The following is a 16,873-nucleotide window of genomic DNA, read 5'->3' on the forward strand; positions in this document are numbered from 1 at the left end:
GAGGATCTGATGGGAGGGGAGATACAGGACACAACACTAGGGGCAGATTTTTAAAGTATTTAGGAGCCATCGATTTTAGTGGGAATTGGGTGTCTAGATACCTTTAAAAACCTGGACCTTAATCTCGTCCCCTTCTACCTCTATGCAGGAGCAGGGTAGAATTAGGACCCAGCGTTCACTCGGGCAGTAGCCAGCGGCACTCCATGGCAGCATGCAAGTCTGCAGGTGTGTACCCCAGGCATCTCCACCACACCCATACCCTCAGCAACTGGTGCCCATGGCTCCTTTTCTGGAGCGACATTTAGGAGCACGCTAGAGTGGCTCTTTGCAGGCAGGATGGCTAACAGCCCCCTCACTCAGCTATGACTCCTCTGCTCCCCCATACCACCCCCACCACTACATCAAGTATCGCAGATGATGTAAAGTGGGCACAGTTCCATAGATCAGAGCCCACTATGACTTAAATGGGCCACGCTGACGTAACCATGCTGGAGATCTGGCCCCTTATATCTGGAGTGCTGCCTTTTCTCCTAAGGCTAGTCTGGGACACCTGCAACTCTGCTTTGGCATCAGCACCTAGGGGTTTCCATCAGCTTCCCTTTGCAGGGGCACTGCCCAGCCTGCTCCCAAGGTTGTGCTGCCATCGCACACGCACCCAGAACTAACCTTCCAGAGAATGCACCTAAACCTCACTGTGCAGACCAATATGAGTAGTCAAACGATGACATTCACAGCCCTAGGGATACATCCTGCAGGACACACAAGCCTATGACTAGGAGCTTATAGCGCACTTTCTTGTGGCCGCATAAAGTAATCGCTGGTCAAGATGTGCACCCCTGCCAATTCCAGGTAAGTATCAGAGCTGCTCAAACACAAGGCTGCTCTACCTTCTTACAGAGGCTGACAAAGAGGCTAGATGGCCTAGTTTTACCCACAGCTAACAGTGACTCTCCTTTACCTCCAAAGGGCACTGTTACAGGAGCCCAAGGTTGTGATTTCTATTCCCTGTGCTGCATGCGTGTGCTGTAGCTGGGGACTGTGCTTACCGCATGCACGTAGCCATAGCAGGATGGATGGGTTTTAATCATGATTTAAATTAGCAAGCAGGAAACTGCAATTTAACTCACTGATTTTAATCTGGCTTTCCATTTGTACTTTGTAATTATTTTCCGAGAGAAAGGTTCATTTTCACTGGTTGGTAAAATCAACATGTTTTAATGGTTACAACCAAATGTAGCCTTTACACTAAATGCAGTGCTTATTTTTGCTAACCAGGGGGATACACTATGCACACGTTTACTTACTCAGGTACACACCTTAACATGCATTTCTTATTTACTAGATAATGTTTTACTCAAGATTTGTATTAAGCTGCAGTTGGCTGGAAATTCAAATTCAAATTAAATGTGTACAAACAGCAGCATTTTTAAAAAGTTTTATTTAATTATTGAAGAACAATCCTAAATGTGCTGGATACGTGTGAAACTATGCATCTCAAACCACGTTTTGCATTTAAAACTAACTGGTTTATTAATCAAAAGTATTAACTGCAATTAGTTGACAGACTCTTTCTGGTTACCAGGGGCCAAAGTTTCAAAGGTATCCAGATAGGGGTATCAACAGTGTCTAAGCAGGTTAGTTTCCCAACTCCCATTAAAATCAAGGGGAGTCAGGCACCTATATACATTTTCAGTGCCTAAATACCTTTCAAAATCTGACCCCGTGTCCTTCAAGTGCTTAGAATTAGTAGCTCTCCTCTTCTCCCACCTGTTTTTTATTAATAGATTTGAAGAGAAAAACAAGCTTTCCTGCTTTTTCAACTCCTAGTCGGTTTCTCAATGAATGAACCAGTCCAAATGAAGGAAATAGGCTTTCTGCACCTGCTAGCTAAACTGAAATCTAAAGTAATTCAGGCAAAAACTTTTCTGAACAACAGAAACTGAAAGTACTTACATTTGGAAAAATTTAAATACCAGCATTCACTCCATTGTAAAGACTGAAAATAACAGAGCTACTTGATACTGTGCGATATTTATAAAGCTTGAGTTGACAAAAAAAGTTAAAAGATGTTTTCCCCTGATTCTGCATATAATTTAAAAAGCAGCCCCTTTATCTCATTAAAATTTGAGGAGGGCTCATTGATTCAGCACTGTTATAATCATTTAAATGATTTTAATGAACCTAGTAAGTTTCAGCCTTAACATAGGTTATCATTAGTCCAAATTTAACAGGTTTATTTTTTAAAAGAAATGAAAATTTACATTTTAAAAATCCAATTTAAATAAAAACTTTGATTTTTTAAATTTTGTTTAAATGAGATTTTTACCACCCTGAGCCATATCATTTCCTCTCTCGCTCTCTCTCTCTCATCTGCTTCATACAGAGCCATGCCAAAGATAAAATATTCAAGAACGAGAAATATTACATGCTAGGAGACTCCCCTCCATCCTGACCCAACAACCTAAGCCAGAGCCTGTCCACGTTACTGACTTATCTTTCCCATCAAGCACATGTCAGGATTATCCTATGTGCAGGGATATCCTATGTGATCCTGCTCTTGGTAAAACCTACCCCACATAGAAAGAAAATACTTCGCTCCTTTTCAGCAAGGGTTTCCATGTCTTCTGGCTGTGTCTCCTCCTCCTAAGTCCTGGGGTTTTAACAGGTGCTCAAAGAGTTTCAACCTGCTCCCAAACCCACTGCACCTCCATGTGAAAAACAGTGCGGGGAAATGTGCACTGAATTTTTTCAGTGTTCTCACCAGGTTCATCTCTAATTTGGTTCCAACTTTTTGGAGTACCTAAACCAGTTTATCTGCTCAGATTAAGAAGGGTTTTAATATGCTATGGACACCACTGACCCATGCCCCAGCACTCCTCTCTGGCCTTATTCAAATATCATCTTCCTTCTATTCCTTCATCCACTGCTTTGTGCAACCAGCTGCCAGTCTGGGATGAACTGAACTCCTAAACCATGCCTCCATATACCACTGGAAAGGGGAGAGTTGGTAACAGGAGTGTAGGGTACTAAGTATCATGGGCCAGACCCTTAGCTGGTGTTAAATGGGTAGAACTGCACCTGCTCACCGCAGCTGAAGATCTGGCCCCACAAAGCCTTATGATGGGATGGCAGAGTCAAGGCGTTGTAGGAAAGCAGTCGAAAAAACCACAGAAAGGGGCAAGAGTAATTTCAAGATCAAAGTTTGAAAGATATTGATGACAGGCCTGCTCCCTGTGTGACTTTCATTAGGCCTTGGAAGTGAAGCTATTAGCACTGGTATTAACTTCTAACACCTATGTTAAAAAATAGCCTGCCTGAGTCAAGGGTTAACAACAGTAGGGAAGACCACTAATTATCCTGTGAAGCGTTAGCCTGGTATCAAATGTGACCTGAGTCCTTAACACGTACAGGAATGCCAGCCTGTAAACACCCCTGCTTGTCCTATAAAGATAATGGCAGCAGCTGATCACTGCCCAGACCATCTGTGAAGGGAGAAACAAGAGGGGAGAGAAAGGAGGTAGGGCGAAGGGAGTAGGAAGGGGAAACAGGAGGAAGAAAGGCAAACTGAGGAGAGGAGCGAGGAGAAAGGGATGGAGAGAGGAAGATCCAAGCTGAAGTCACAGGAGCCCCTTTGATTTATACTAGCTGAGAATCCGGCACACCTAGCTCATTATTGCTCAGTCACCCTAGCGACCTCCGCACATCAAATAAAATCGGATAATATTTAAACTCTAAAATATGTATGAACAGATCACATCATCCATCGTAATGAGCAGGAGTCATTCTAGAGCCACAGCTAGCTCCCGAGAAGAGTCCTGTTCTGAGGCTGTAAGTCCCTCATGGACAATCCTCCTGGCATCTGAAGCCACAGTGCCCTCACATCAGCTCCTGCTGCACATCCCTAAGGCGCTAAACGGAGAAGTTACCATACTACACACTTGGGGCTAGCTGCAGCGGCTGCTGCATGACCAACTCCCATTAACGTCATTGGTTCCTAAGAGCAAAGGCTTCGAGATCAGGCCCTTGGGGTTCCTCTATGACCATGTGCGGAAGCAGTGTTAATGAGGCCTCTCTCGGTGGCTAAGTATTCCTTGGAGCTTGCTACTTTCTTTGGCATTTCTTTTCTCCTTCTAGTTTACACATCCAGCACTGAGAAGATATTTTCTGTTGTACTGGCACACTCCTGGTCCTACTGAAGTCAATGGGAATTTAAGCATTGACCACTGTGACAGCAGAATTTGGCCCTAACCAAGGTAGGGGGCTTTTTGTGAGCATGTAACAGCAGCCTCAGAGAGATGCTGAATCTGCAAGGGAAGCGGACGGAGAAGTTTCTCTGAACAGCGTTCTCTTCCTTCCCTATTTGAGCCTCTCTAGGAGATGAGCAGGATTCCACAAAGCTAAGCCTGCAGCACATAATGGATGAAAGGAGATTAGGAACAAGGACTGTGTCATTTTGCCATGTAGATAAAGCACGTATCTTCAAGGACCTGCCCTACTATGGGACATTAGGAAAACCTTTCCAACTCTAAGGATAGTTAAGCACTAGACCAGATTACCTAGGGAGGTTGTGGAATCCCCACCATTGGAGGTTTTTAAGAGGAGGTGTGACACATCCATCAGGGGTGGTCTAGGTATAGTTAATACGACTGTAAAGTGTCCACCAGCACTGCTGCAAGCCTTCCCATGCTTCCAACCTCTGCGATTTTTCCTTGAGGAATCATACTTTCACCTTTTCTTCTTTTATCAGTTGAGCTGGTTTAAAAACAGCACTAATTTTTAAGCAAAAAAATTTAAATCAAAATGTTGATGGAAAAACAGTTGTTGAAAATCCAAAAAAAAAAAAATGCCCATGAGTCCCAATCAAGAGATGTCTCAAGTCATTCAAAGATAAATCTGGGATAAACGTTTTCATAATGCTAGTCATCTCCATAAATCTCTGTAGATTCATTTTACACTGTGCAGCGAGCACTTCAAGTGGATCTTTCATTTGCATTAACTCAGCAATCAAAAGTGCCTTAAACTGACCTAACTTTTAAATCAAAAATTTGACTAAGTGCAATGTTCAGTGTCCCTCTCTTGCTCTGTGCCTAAATCTTTTATGTCCTTTAAGGGGTCCCATCCCAGACCAAGATATCAATCATTATAACTTCAGTACATGTAATCCTTCAAAACTCTGTATAATTAATCTTTGAAATACCGTGTGAGCAAAATACCAAAATGCTGCATTAGGCATCACCAACTTAAAACCTCACTCAGTTAAATTTACTTGTCAAACTGCACCTCCCAGACCTGATACCAAAATATTTTTTGCTTCTGAGATTCTACTTGCCACATATCTTTCACTGGATAATATTCATGTTTTATGCGGCATGCCTCTGTTTAAATCACGTGTCAGTGCATATTCATGCTTTATTTGGTTTTTTCCGTTCACAAGCAGAAAATTAACCCAGCCTGTAAATTGTAAGGCTTTTTCAAAACATCCAGCTTTTCCATATTATACTCAATGGTTCCTTTATCTTTTCGTGAAAATGGAATCTTTCTTGATGGATTACTGAAGTTGCAAGTTGAAGAGGTCAATGAAGCTGTTGATTGTGATGTTCTCCGTCCAGACATCCTGGACAAGATTTTCAGAAGGGCCCAGTGATTTTGAGTGCATCAGTTTTTGGTTGACCAACTTGAGACAACATACAAGGGCAAAAGTGCCAAGCACTTGTCCTTTGAAATAAGGCCCCTTTAAGGTATCTTGAGCTGGTCACCCCAAATCACTAGGCATTTTTGAAAATCTTGGTTAGAGAAGCTAGGCTTGATTTTCAGAAAATACTAAGCACCCACTGTAGCACGATGTGGGTACTTGTTGTCTCCTGAGTGCCCTCTGGTGGCCCAGGGTACCTCTATAGTGCCCCACCCGGTCTTCTCCTTCAGAGGGCTCTTTATACAAAGTCCACACAGCCCAAAGGAAAATGAAAACATTCCCCCTGTTTCCTGCCAGACTTTCTGCTTCTATTAGTCTCAGCGACCCTCTGCACCATACACACCTTCCCTGCAGCTTCCTGTTGCTTTTTAAATCGGCATCACCCGATTCCTCTCAAGCAAGACTTATTTTGTCATCAGGACTGGCTCAGCCCCAGGCTCCACCACCCAAGGGCAAGTCACCCTGTTACATCCACCCTCCAAAAATCAGGTAGATTTTCAAGGTGTCTCAAACTGGATACCCAAAAAAATCACTTTTAAAAAAATCTTGGCCTCCCATGATGGTAACATACCTATTCTTACTGCAGCTTCCCACAGCCTCAAACAAACATGCATCACAGTAATTTCAGTGTCCTGATACAGAGCATTCTGATAGGAACCCAACTTCCCTCAACCCAATTGTGCTCCAAAAAGTCCCTCAACTCTGTCTTTCATTATCCAAAGGAGATTTTAGCCATGGAGAGTTCTCTCCTTTCCCAAATATATTTCACAGATCACAGCAAGAAATGTTTTAGGAATTTTTTAAAACTAAAAATGGACCTGCCCTAAAATCCCCACAGCCCAACCTGGATCCAACCACCTCCAAATTTGAGGAAAGTTCTGATGTGGATCAGAACTTGTTGGCTCAGGCCCATCACTAATTTAAAAGAAAAAGACCAACAGAATAGTGAGAGACGGAACTATGAAATGGACCTTTCACCTCACCAATGACTCACCGTGCTTCACACTGCAAGCCTTCGCAAGGGTATTTCACCCCTCTCATTCCTATCCTCCCTTGCCCTCCACATTTTTCTCCTCTATTTTCAGACCTTAGGAGGACTTTCCCCAATCTCCACATTGCTGCAAGAACCCATCGCACAGCACGATTCTTTCGCCAAGGACAGCTGGCTGGAAATACCACTGGACCTCAACAACTCAGACTGCCCACTTGGGCTACTACAGGGTGATCCCAGGGGCTCCTGCTCTTCCCGTCGCTAGGATAGCATATGCTGCCTCTGCGTTACCCCAGACGCTGCCAGCCAAGGAAATGAGAAATGGCGCCTCTCTTTTGCCCTTATGACATTCTTTTGCCTTCCACCCCATGCTACCTGTCCCTCTTCCATCCCCAAATCATTTGAAAGTCATAGAAACACAGGGGTGGGAACACAATGGCCACCGCTGGCTTCCTATTACACACCAGCCAGAGATTTTCACAGTGAAGCAAATGGCTATTTATAACCGCTAAAGGCTGACAGTCAAGGTAACGGCCAGCTATCTAAACCATCTGCCAGGCACTTAGCAAGACATCCGAGCAGATCGCAAAGGCTAAGTTAGTCAGGGATGGTGGTGGGATAGGAAGGAGGAGGGAAAATGCATTATAGAGATGAGATGGACTACACTTCAAGGGTAAACTTCAGCCCATTCCTGCAGACTAATTTGTTTAAGTGCTCATTATGATGGGGGCCAAGAGGGCAAGAGAATGAGAGATTATTTTAGCATTCGCATCCTTACTGCATGCAATGAGGATGGTTGATTGTTCGTCTACCCACAGGCGAGAATGCTCTCTGTGCTAGAAGTTCACCTTGGGCTTATCATTTGCCCGTGTGCTGGGAAAAAAACCTAGATTAGAGGTTTCAGAGTAGCAGCCGTGTTAGTCTGTATTCGCAAAAAGAAAAGGAGTACTTGTGGCACCTTAGAGACTAACAATTTTAGATTAGAGGGTAGGTATGATGCAGATATCTTCTGCTCCGCACAGAAATAACTAAACAGCATGGGGAGCACATGCTCTGTTGAAATAATGAGGATCCAGAGGTGTATTTTAGGTATCAGTATTTGACAGTAAGAGGCAAATGAAAATTAAGGTGAGAGTTTAGCACTCAGGTGTTTCCAGCAAAAGCCAGGGATTTATCATCACCATCCTTCAACACACACTCCTCATTTTCAGCTGCTGGCAATGTGATGCTTCTCTGTTGATAAGAGAAGCAGAACGGCCAGTTGAGGAGACGTTCACTGGCCATGCTGTGACAAAGCCAGGAAAATACAGTGGCTTGGGACACTGGGATATATTTTATTATTATTGATCTTAAGGTAGAAACCCCAATTAAGACTGGGATCTCGTGCCAGGTGCTATACAAACACAGGGTAAGAATCAGTCCCTGCCCTAACAAACTTGCAATCTAAATAGAAGAGACAGGGTGGGTGAGGAAACTAAAGCAAAGAGGGATGAAGTGAAGTGACCTTCCCCAAGGTTACACAGCAGATCAGTGGCACAGCTAGGGAGGAGAAGCAGGGTTTGTGAACAGTAGGTCAGGATCTTCTATTCTCCCTGTCTTATAGTACAAGAAGAAGGGGAAGTTCAATGGAATGGAAAGTTTCCAAATACAAAGGTGTCAAATTCAAAACTGATGAAAGGAAATACTTTCCCCAGCCACACACACAATTAGCTTGTGGAACTCACTGCCACAGGATACCAGTGAGGCCAAGAATTTAGCAGAAATCAAATAGGGATTAGATATTTAGATGGAAAATTAAAATATCCAGAGTTATCATAGTAAATTCTTTAACAATAACCAGAGTTTGGGAAGGGATGCAAACCCTCCTGCTTCAGCGCAACAGCTGGCTCCTAAATATTAGGAGTCAGGAAGAATCTTTGCCTAAGGGCAGATGTGACACTTTTCAGGGTTACCCAAGGTGTCCAGGGTGAATCTCCACCACCTACTTACAGCGTGAAATAGCTTTGTCCATGCCCCCGCGGGGGAGAGTCCTCTCAACGACCGTTCTGCTCTGGGCTCCCCAGGCCCCACTCTCTCCCCCTGCAGGCTAGCAATTTACACACCTCACTTTGCTGCACTCAAGTGCTCAGTCCCTTGTCTCCTGGACACCTGCAAACATACACTGATCCACTGCCTCCAGGAAAGCAGTGCACCCCGGTTTTACCTCCGTTCAACACTCTCTTTAGCACAGGCACTTAGATATGTCTACAGTAAAATCAAACTGAACTTTATTTAATAGAGCTTGATATAAAGATTCAAAATAAAGGCAAGTAAAAAGGATTTGGAAACATAAGGTTACAGGTAAAAGAAAAACAAAACACAATCCATTGCCTATACTTATAAACAAGCTACTTTCCTAACTAATGAGATATTTCTCACCCAATGGACAGCCCATGCAGTGCTTGTCCAGTCAAGTCATGAGACACTCCCATTGGCAGAACGTCGCCTTCATAACAAATAACCTTTGTGCCCTCTTTCCTTCTCTGATGCAATCCCACATCTCATTTTTGTCAAATCAAAACTGCATCTTCCCCAGACTGTGAACAACGGGGCTGGGATGACAGATGTCAAGCGTGTCAATCGTTCCCAAATGTTGATCAAGCCAGCTCTGAGACTCGCTCCACCTCAGGTGACACCTTTCACTTTGAAGAGTTTTGGAACACAAAATTCTCCATGTTACGTAACTCGAAGAATGTTCCCCATGCAAACATCCTGTAATGTTGCCACGTGAGCCCCTTCAGGGAACTATAGGGAAGCTGGCTGGACACAGGTAGAATATACCTACCCGGGCATGTCTGCGTCACAGCAGGTTATCCCATAACTGCCTGCTACAGGGCTTCTTGCACCTTCCTCTAAGATAGCTAGAGCTGGCCACTGCCAGAGACAGGCTACTGGCCTAGATGGACCCATGCTCTGATCCAGACTGGCAACTCCTATTTCCCTATAAAAATGGAGCTCCACATTGGTTTTATTTTGAAGTTAGGAGGAGGATTTTAAAGATAATGGAGAGTGAAAAAGAAAGAGGTGGAGGGAGCAGGATGGGGGAAGGGGGGGGGGAAGAGTTGACTGTGTGCCTTTATCATTGATCTCTCTTGAAGGAAGAACTTGTCAAAAGGGCAGAGTCCAGCAGTGTTCAAAGACTGATCAGTGTAAAGGAGTTTTAGGTCTAATCAGGCTTGTTTCAGATTTACAGGAATTGAATAAAGACATAAATCTGTCACTGCCTCACGAAAATCGCGGTAATTAAATCTGCAGGTGAATAGAATTGTCAAATTGATAATCTATATAAATCAGCAGAGTTACCGGAGGCACCAAGTTCGCTGCAGATGGAGGAAGCTCCCTTGGAGAAGAAGTATCTCCTGCCCACATTTAGCAATGGGAGGCTGCTAGCATGTGGAAAGCGTCACGTTGGGAGAAATCCATTTCACCTTCAAGAATCTGTCCACCTTTTAGCTCCTTGTAGTCCTGATCACAGCAGCAAAGGAGGACACGGCGAACTTCAAGGAGTTTACAGAAGGAGGCAACTGACGTGTGCTCACATGGTTACGGCCTGGTCCCAAGACCAGGGCACAGAGCCCCCTCTCTCCCATGGAGATTGCAAGTTTCAGCATGTTCAACAGACCCTGGAGTGCCTCACTTAGCTCCTAATCCTAGCAAGCCTTGGCTCCCTGACAACTCCCCTCAGGTGGTCTGTTGGAGGAGAGTGGGGGCAGCTCTAAGGTGCTTACAATCAAGGGCTACAGTAATGGAGTAGGAGGGCAACATACTCTGGGAAGAAAGGCACACCCTGCCTTTTCCCTTAGCGAGAATCCAGGGAACAACAGAATGGTCCTGTCCTCCTTCTCCCCTCCTGACTTTCCTTCGTAGAAAGGGGGTAGGTGGGGGCATGAAGATCATTCCCCTACACAAAGGCCTCTTCCTTAAGAAATTGAGCCACTGTTGTCACACAGCTCCATGTCACACTAGCAAACTGGAGAGCAGAATCAGGGACCTCAGAAAGATCCGTGCCTTGAAATCAGTCCACCAAACCACACATGCTGAATCACTTGTTCCTTCCATTGGCCTGTGACGGGACATCTGACCAGCAAACCAGAAGCATTGAATCTGTAGCTTCAGAAAAACCTATCCCTTCATATCCTGAGCCTCTAACCCCTTGTGAGTCTTAACATCAGCCCAGCATGATAAAGCTGCTAAGCTAGTGACCTCACAGATGCATCTGCCTTGACATCACACAAGCTATCTGCAGCTGCTAGTGCAGAGATATCACAGAGGCCTGTGCCTTTACATCAGCCCAGCAAGCTAGAGGGTCTGATCCAGGAACATCACAGAGACTCCTATCTTGACATAAGCTGAGTTTGGGCCGTCTTAAGACCAAACACTGCAGCCGAGTGAATGTGGTGGGCAAACTATCCATGCCCCAGAAGGCCCCTCCACTGAACTGCAAACTGCACTTGCAAGACCCCCAAACATGGCTGTTGGGGCAGCTGGTCAACAGAAGGTCCCAGGATCGGATAGCAAACAAGCTGACCACCTCACAAAGATTCCAGGAGTAGAAGGGGAGGACGGTAGGCCACCGGGCACCCCAGGCCAGAAGACACCTACAGGAACAGAGATCCCAGCACCTGAAGGAGGAACCATTATAGGGTGAAGAAGTAGGTGGGTCTGGTGGTAATGCTAAAGGAGGGGTACGCATGGAGTAGAAGAGAATCATGAAACTTTCCAGCTACAGCAGTGAAGTGTTTGCAAACTGCAGGGGCATCACATTATCTATCTAAACTGTTCCTATGGGAAGGTTTTTTTCATAGATCATGGAAACATTTCCAGCGGTCTTAGGTTTTCGAAAATCTGTTTTAGCAAACCTACATTTTAGGTTAAATTTAACCTGCTAACATTCCTTTTACATTTTTGGCCTGTGTGCAGAGAGAGACAAAGCTTCTTCTAGGGAATGTTTCAATGCCTAATGAAGGCAATGGAAAAACTCCCATTACTTCAATGGGAGTAATTACCCATGACACAGTCCTCTCCCACAAAACTCCGGTGACATCAGCAGGATCAGGATTGGGCCCCAGACTGCCCTCTGAGAAAACTAGCCTCTGAAATTTCAACAGGCAAACTCTGCAGGTGGCTTCTGGGAGAGCACTTTTGAAGTGCCAAACATAGGCATAGGTAGACTTTTCACAGAGTTCTTTATTTGACTTGATCCTCCGCTGAAATTTTTTTAAATTTTATTTTAACCTTTTTTATTTTTGGAAACAGGCTTTTGAAACCCAGCTTGATCTGTTTGTAAGAAGGATCAAAAGTACAGCATAGAGATTTAAAGAAACAAAGCAGAGATTCACAACTGAGATTACTGGTTCTGTGGATGAAGGGAAAGCAGTGGATGTATTGTTTCTTGACTTTAGCAAAGCTTTTGACACGGTCTCCCATAGTATTCTTGTCAGCAAGTTAAGGAAGTATGGGCTGGATGAATGCACTATAAGGTGGATAGAAAGCTGGCCAGATTGTCGGGCTCAACGGGTAGTGATCAATGGCTCCATGTCTAGTTGGCAGCCGGTATCAAGTGGAGTGCCCCAAGGGTCGGTCCTGGGGCCGGTTTTGTTCAATATCTTCATAAATGATCTGGAGGATGGTGTGGATTGCACTCTCAGCAAATTTGCGGATGATACTAAACTGGGAGGAGTGGTAGATACGCTGGAGGGGAGGGATAGGATACAGAAGGACCTAGACAAATTGGAGGATTGGGTCAAAAGAAATCTGATGAGGTTCAATAAGGATAAGTGCAGGGTCCTGCACTTAGGACGGAAGAACCCAATGCACAGCTACAGACTAGGGACCGAATGGCTAGGCAGCAGTTCTGCAGAAAAGGACCTAGGGGTGACAGTGGACGAGAAGCTGGATATGAGTCAGCAGTGTGCCCTTGTTGCCAAGAAGGCCAATGGCATTTTGGGATGTATAAGTAGGGGCATAGCGAGCAGATCGAGGGACGTGATCGTTCCCCTCTATTCGACATTGGTGAGGCCTCATCTGGAGTACTGTGTCCAGTTTTGGGCCCCATACTACAAGAAGGATGTGGATAAATTGGAGAGAGTCCAGCGAAGGGCAACAAAAATGATTAGGGGTCTGGAACACATGACTTATGAGGAGAGGCTGAGGGAGCTGGGGTTGTTTAGCCTGCAGAAGAGAAGAATGAGGGGGGATTTGATAGCTGCTTTCAACTACCTGAAAGGGGGTTCCAAAGAGGATGGCTCTAGACTGTTCTCAATGGTAGCAGATGACAGAACGAGGAGTAATGGTCTCAAGTTGCAGTGGGGGAGGTTTAGATTGGATATTAGGAAAAACTTTTTCACTAAGAGGGTGGTGAAACACTGGAATGCGTTACCTAGGGAGGTGGTAGAATCTCCTTCCTTAGAGGTTTTTAAGGTCAGGCTTGACAAAGCCCTGGCTGGGATGATTTAACTGGGAATTGGTCCTGCTTCAAGCAGGGGGTTGGACTAGATGACCTTCTGGGGTCCCTTCCAACCCTGATATTCTATGATTCTAACTGGTGTCAGGTGAATTCTCCGCAATTTCTCATTGTGTCCCATGAAGTCGAAATGGGAGGACATTGTTTTCATGGTTTGTTTGTAGCAGCTTAACCTAAAGCCAGAAACAACTACCAACGGTAATATCATCTTATATTTATATTGTGCTTCTCAGCCAGAAGGATCTCAAAGGGCTTTATAAACTTGTCTTCAAATGCAAACTCCTGCCAGCATCTGATCTCATCTACACAGGGTGATTGTATGGCCGCCTTTCCCATTCCAATGCCTGGTCTAGACTACAAAGTTAGGTCAACATAAGCCACCTTGTGTTGACCTAGTGGTGCATGCGTTTACACTTAAATCTGTCTCCCACCCATGCGAGCGCCCTGTTACAGTGACACAGTTAACACCGCTTCCCTGAGTGGAGCTGAGCCCTGGTCGACATACTGAGCTCGACGCAGTGCGAGTGTACTAATGTTGACTCCAACAGTCCTTCAGTAGCTGTCCCCACAATGGCGACAGTGACTGCTCCGTTCATGAATGTGAACTCCACTGCCTGGAGTCACAGAAACTGGAAGCCCACCCCCCACCTCTTTAAAGCCCTATGAATTTTTGAAATGCCTTTTCTTGATTATGCAAATGTGCAAGCACACCTAGCAGTTCTCCACTGTTGTGTGCAACTGCCCAGCTGACCATGCCAGCAACACGCTCCATCCACACGCTGGCTTCGAGAGGAGATATCGGATATCCTGGGCCTGTGGCGAGAAGAGTCTGTGCAAACACAGCTATGGACCAGCTGTAGAAACGTGGACGTCCATGAGCAGATTGCTTGGGGGATGCAGGAGAAGGGCTATGACAGCAGTAGTACCCTGTGTGTCAGGCATATCAGAAAGCCAATGAGGCAAACAGTCTGCTGCAGAGCAGCAGACCTGCCTGCCATACATGGAGGAGACTCCATTACCACTGTGGATACCTCTGAGGAGCCTGAGTCAAAGGCCCTTGCCTTGCACAGCGAGGAGGAGGAGGAGGAGGAGGAGGATAGGGGACTTGCAACCAAGGGAGGTCCAGCTATGCCACAAGCCAGGACCTGTTTGAGACTCCACCACAGTTCAGTCAGTCGAGCATGGGTGAGCCTGATGCTGGGGAGGGAACCTCGGTAAGCCTGTAACAGTATTTCCTGTTACAATGATGTACTGATGGCACCCCCGAAGCAACAGGACACAGCTATCAACTTGTCATTAAATTTACTCGTACTAGAAGAGGTAGCAGTAAAATGAGAGGCAGAGTTGTATGCTTTTCATCCCCCTGAACAGTTAGGCAGGGAGGCCATGAGGAACAGTTTGTTTATGTTCCCAGGGATTTCCCCTGATGAAACTTCCATGGACGTTCTCTGCAATCCTCTCCTGAAGGTCTCTAGGGATGGCTGCCTTATTTTTTCCTCTGCAGTAGGACATTTTCCCACACCAGTCCCCAGTAACTTCGACAGGCACCACTGAAAGACACAGGCTACCAGCATACGGGCCCGGGCGTCTCTGGGATGCCAGCAGCAGCTGTGCACTCTGTGCCCCTCAGGAGCAAGATATCAGCTGCCTGTGGAAAATGGTGCCAGCATTCAGTGTCACTACCCCCGTACGTTTCAGAGTAACAGCCGTGTTAGTCTGTATTCGCAAAAAGAAAAGCAGTACTTGTGGTTAGTCTCTAAGGTGCCATAAGTACTCCTTTTCTTCTTGTGACTACCCCCATACTCATCGTTTCACGCAGCTGAACAATTCCCCACTCACTCCACTTTCTCCCTGATGGGCTATACTCACCATGGCTGGTGCTGTGAGGGGCGCCATAGCAGAAGTGTCAATAAGCATGTCTTGTTTAAAACTTCAGTGGAGCCAGGGAAGGGGGTTCTGAATCTTCACTTTCACTTTCCGGTGTGCTATCCTGACAAGGATACCTCTGTATTTTATCTGCAGCTGCTGCCGGTGCAGCCTTGTGGGGCTCTCCTTCCACACCTGCAGCAGAACGCCTGAGCCAGACGGAGAAAGAAGAGGACTCGGGATGTTCACTGAGATCCCGCAAGCTAGTGCTGCATCACATCATGAACACAGAGCCTGGAGGGTGAACACTGCAGACAGCCTAGAGAGTGGACAGGAGAAAGGCCCAGGAGTCCCATCAGAAAAAAGGAGAGGGAGATGGGCCAGGACATAATGGAGCTTCTCTGGCACCAAACACAGATGCTGCAGATTCTTGTGGACCTACAGGTTCAACAATCCCAGGTTCGCCTTCCTTTGCCGTCCACGGAAAACTCCTTTGCAGCACCTCCCTACATCCCCCTCCTCGACATTCCACGTGGCATCAGGGGCCATATCTCCACCCCAACCACTCCAACCCAGTTGCCATTAAGGACAACCACAGCTTCACATACACTGACCTGTGGAAGCCATGGTTGCTCTCTATATAGGAATAGTGACATGAATGTTCTTTCCCCTTGTTAAGTTCTGTTTCATTAATTTATTACATTTTAATGTATTTTTGCATTGTTTTGTTACTGCATAAAATTCTATTATTTGGAAAATAATTCAGCTTTATTAGTTCACAGCATATTCTGCAGAGCGCCTAGCAGTTCCGAAAGCAACCAGTTATGGTACTGTGCAGTGACACACAACTCACAGGCTCTTGACAGTTCTGTTACTGACAGACGTACACCAAGCACCGCACAATCCCTAACAGGCCCCAAAACTTCAGGGCCAGGCAGAGCACAGTACACCACAATGCATTACTGTGGCTCACCATTAAAGTCCTCTTTCAAAGCCTCCCTGAGCTGCATAGTGACACGCTGAACTCTTCTAATAGCCCTTGTGTCTGGCTGTTCAAACTCAGCAGACAGCTGCTCCATCTCCACCCTGGCAGCAACTTTTCCTCCTTTTGCTTCCCAGATATTATGCAGGACACCGCAGGCAGCTGTAACCATTGGCATTTTTCCCCACGGAGATCCAGTCTTGTGAGTACACGATGACAGCATCCCTTCTATCGACCAAAAGCACATTCAACTGTCATTCTGCACCTGCTGAGCCAGTAGTTGAATCTTTCCTTGGTGCTGTCAAGGGGGTCGGCGTATGGCTTAATAAGCAAGCAGTAGGCTCATCCCCCAGCATCACTACTGGCATTTCAACATTGCCAATGGCAATCCACCAGTCGGGAAAGAAAGTCCCTGCTCATAGCTTTCCGAGATACAAAGTGGATGACATAATATCTTTTATTGGACCAATGTCTCTTGGTGAGATAGACAAGCTAAATGCAAGGTGTAACAGATTGTTTAGCACATTTTAATCGGAGTACCTTTCCCAGACCTGAAGAGCTCTGTGTGGCTCCAAAGCTCGTCTGTCTCACCAACAGAAGTTGATCCAATAAAAGATATTACCTCCCCCAGCTTGTCTCTCTAATATCCTAGGACTGACATGGCTACATCAACACTGCATGTCGCTTTCTGAAGAGTCTTCGTTCTTAAGCGTGCAAGCATCATGCACCTTCCCTAACCAGTCAAAGACGAAGTCAGTGAAGTGTCCACGGTGATCCATCAACGCTTCTTCCATAACCAACAGAAAGGACTACTTTTCGATGTTGGACTCTGTGGTAGTG

The 16,873-nt window shown here is 45.7% G+C and overlaps 1 protein-coding gene across 6 annotated transcripts in view; it reads right to left on the reverse strand.

Moving 5' to 3' along the window:
• ASTN1 (astrotactin 1) overlaps nucleotides 1–16,873 on the reverse strand; it is a 192,169-nt gene that overhangs the window by 114,604 nt on the left and 60,692 nt on the right. Inside the window, exon 1 of one of the 6 annotated variants that reach the window (XM_048859739.2) lies at nucleotides 10,026–10,179. The exons of the other annotated variants lie outside the window; for them this stretch is intronic. The gene's annotated coding sequence lies outside the window, so the exon portion shown is untranslated. Of the gene's footprint in view, nucleotides 1–10,025; nucleotides 10,180–16,873 lie in introns of those variants that run through there. 6 annotated transcript variants of the gene reach the window in all.

The sequence above is a fragment of the Caretta caretta genome, chromosome 8 (assembly GCF_965140235.1).
Source record: "Caretta caretta isolate rCarCar2 chromosome 8, rCarCar1.hap1, whole genome shotgun sequence".
Classification (NCBI taxonomy): Eukaryota; Metazoa; Chordata; order Testudines; family Cheloniidae; genus Caretta; species Caretta caretta.